Source organism: Arachis ipaensis, chromosome B10 (assembly GCF_059453495.1).
Source record: "Arachis ipaensis isolate K30076 ecotype BB chromosome B10, ASM5945349v1, whole genome shotgun sequence".
NCBI lineage: Eukaryota > Viridiplantae > Streptophyta > Magnoliopsida > Fabales > Fabaceae > Arachis > Arachis ipaensis.
Window position 1 is genome coordinate 89,351,282 of NC_142435.1, and position 3,290 is coordinate 89,354,571.

Genomic DNA, 3,290 nt, shown 5'->3' on the forward strand with positions numbered 1-3,290 from the left:
TTGGCTATTATAACTAATTGTTCTTAGAATTTAATTTTATTGTACTATCAGTATAATATTATTTTAGTATTAACTTAAATTAATTTGTATAAATGTAAAAGTATTGTTTCTCAAAAAAAATTCAAAAATAAAGTATTTATTTAAATACATTTGGATACATCTTTTTAAAAAAATATTTTTATTAAGAAAAATAAATTATTTATTTTTTCTAAAAACCATCAATAACTTATTCTAAAAAAAATAAAAAAATAATAGTAAAAATTATTTTTAATATTTAAAAATTCTTTTTAAAAAATAATTTATCCAAATGTAAAATAATTTTTTCAATTAAAAATTTATTTTAAAAGAGAGAAAGAAAATAAATATCTTTTTTCAAAAGTCAATTCAAACTGACGTTACATGTGCATCTAATCACGTAATGTCACGTTAACATCTTTATATATATTGAATGCATGAATTGTCATTTAAAAGAACGGATATAATTGGATAATTATGTAAAACTTTTTACATTATTTAATATATCAAAATTAAACTAAAAATTCTATTTGTATCTAAAATTAACCACTAAAATCAATCCCTATATAATTTATGTATTTTATAATATGATGCATATGATACAGATCAAGTACCCAACATATCCATGACACGGCCAAACATAACATACCCATGACACGGCCAAACATAACAACGCAGCCAAACCCACCCCTATCAGTGTGTAAAGTGGTTCTAGCACTAATCAAAAACCCAAGTCATCATCATTTCTCTCTGATCGATCGCATCTCTCACCACTTTCTTCTCTTCTCAATGTTGCACTTCACTTGGTTCATCACTTTCTTTTCTTTTTAGCGCTTTTAATTGTCTTCTAATTAACAGTGAGTTACTCTCATCAATTTCTTAATTTGTTCTGCTTCAATTCTCATTCTTCATTCCCTCTCTTTTATTTTTTTTATTCTAGAATTTTGATCTTTTGTTATTGTGTAATTTGTGGTAAAATTAAGAAAGCTCTGCTGTTTGTTCAACTAAAAGTCAGACTACAATGGAATCATCAGACTCTAATATTGAAGTTGTGAATAAAATTGATAAATTCTAATATTAATAAACTCTAATGTTGCATTTACATTGCAGAATCTGAGGAAAATCAAGGTAAAGTGTGGCTGCAATAGAAATTGGCATGGAACATCATAAACATCAATGTTGCAAATAGTAATTTGAATTCTACATATGGAAGTTAGTTGCAGTATGTTTTTTCAACAAATCATGTAATCTATGAAAGCTTTTAAAATAAGCTAAACTAAAGGTACACCTAGTTTTCACATTGTTGAATTTAGCTAGTGTGAGTATTCTATGTGCTAATATGGATTAAAAAATGTGTAGGAGCATCGCAAGATTGAAGTGGAGGAGGAAGATGGTGAGTTGCCCAAGGTTGGCTTTGAGGAATCACAAGTACAAATAATTTTGCATAACTTTCGCATTGAAACACAACAATTCAATTTCATTAAATCATTTTGTGTGGTAGCTAGCCCATAGCATCAAACCATGTTAGACAACAAGATAAGTTAGAACACAACAATACAAAGAAGAAAAAAAATACAACACTTAGTTTTGATGCATGTAACTAGATATATGATTTTTCTCTGTTCAAGAATAGGTTTGTTTAAATCTATAGTTTTTCCTATTGAAATAAACAGAGAGGAGGAGTGCTAGAGGGCTAGCAGATTTTGTGATTTGTAGCCATCAATTAGTCATTATTATTATTTTTAATGGTGTGAGATTACATCTAATGATGTGGGATTAATCATTTGCTGACTAGATTTTAATAAAAGTGCTGACCAAGGTTGATTGTATTAGATGGTTGACATCTATTTACATCTAATGATGTGGGATTTTAATCATTTGCATCTATTGATTGTATTAGATGGTTGACTTTTCAAGGTTGCGCTTATAGAGGCCATGATGAAAGCTCGAGTTCAGATAACCGAGGTAACTTTATTGAATTGTTAAAGTTTTTGGGTTCTTACAATAGTAGTGTTCAAAAGCTTGTTTTGGAAAATGCTCCTAGATTTGCTAAATATACTTCAAGTGATGTTCAGAAAGAAATTCTACATGTTCTTGCTACAACGGTAAGAAACTCAATTAGAAAGGATATTGGAGATGCCAAATTTTGTATTATCATTGATGAAGCTCGTGATGAATCTAAAAAAGAGCGAATGGCTATTGTTTTGGGATTTGTTGATGTGGATGGTTTTGTTCGTGAATGCTTCTTTGATCTTGTACATGTTAGTCATACTAGTGCCTTGACTTTGAAAAAAGAGTTGGTGTCTGTGCTTTCTATTTATAATCTCCAAATTGAAAATATTCGAGGTCAGGGGTATGATGATGCTAGCAATATGAGAGGGGAATGGAATGGTTCACAAGCTTTATTTCTCAATGATTGCCGACAAGCGTATTATGTCCATTGTTTTGCTCATAGATTGCAATTAGCACTGGTGGCTGCTTCAAGGGAAATACTTCAAATTCATGAGTTTTTCACACAATTGACTGCTATTGTCAATATTGTTGGTGCATCTTGCAAACGACATGATCTACTACAAGAAGCTCAAGAAATTGAAAATGCAAAATTGGTTACCAATGATATGCTAGAAACAGGTTAAGGTGCAAATAAAATGGGCACTTTACAAAGAGTTGGAGATACAAGATGGAGTTCTCACTTTTATTCTGTTTATAGCTTGATAAGAATGTTTGCAGCTACTCATACCGTTCTTAATAACATTATTGATGATGGTACAACTTCTGCTCAAAGAGGTGAGGCTTATGGTGTCAACAAAGTGCTATCCTCGTTTGAATTTGTTTTTTCGTTACATTTGATGAAGAAAATTATGGGGATTGCTAATATTTTGTGCCAAGAATTACAACAAAAATTTCAAGATATTTTGAATGTAATGCATGTTGTTTCCACATCAAAACTACTTCTTCAAAAATTGAGGGATAATGGTTGATGCAATTTACTTGAGATTGTTAAGAAGTTGTGAGAAATATGAAATTGATATCCCTGGTATGAGTACACAATACACGGTTGGAAGAGGTCAATCTCGTTAACCAAAAATAACAATCGAGCATTATTATAATATTTATGCTAGTACTGACAGCAAAAATAATACTATATTTTTTTTTCATTTTTGCTATCGTTGCCGGCAAAAATGAAAAAAAAATCTCTCCCATTTTTTTTATTACTACGAGTAAAAATAGGCAAAAAAGAGAGGAGAGAGAAAATTATTATCATCCCCCACTCC

At 30.1% G+C, this 3,290-nt stretch overlaps 1 long non-coding RNA gene across 2 annotated transcripts; it reads left to right on the top strand.

Moving 5' to 3' along the window:
* The first annotated feature begins 558 nt into the window (after nucleotides 1–558).
* Nucleotides 559–2,955, top strand: LOC110268417 (uncharacterized). Of its 2 annotated transcripts, XR_015883431.1 has the most exons (5): nucleotides 559–872; nucleotides 1,126–1,297; nucleotides 1,375–1,408; nucleotides 1,916–1,980; nucleotides 2,367–2,955. It is a non-coding gene; the product is annotated as an uncharacterized LOC110268417 (long non-coding RNA). The 2 variants fall into 2 exon arrangements; XR_015883428.1 differs by having other exon boundaries at nucleotides 1,916–2,955.
* The last annotated feature ends 335 nt before the right edge of the window (nucleotides 2,956–3,290 follow it).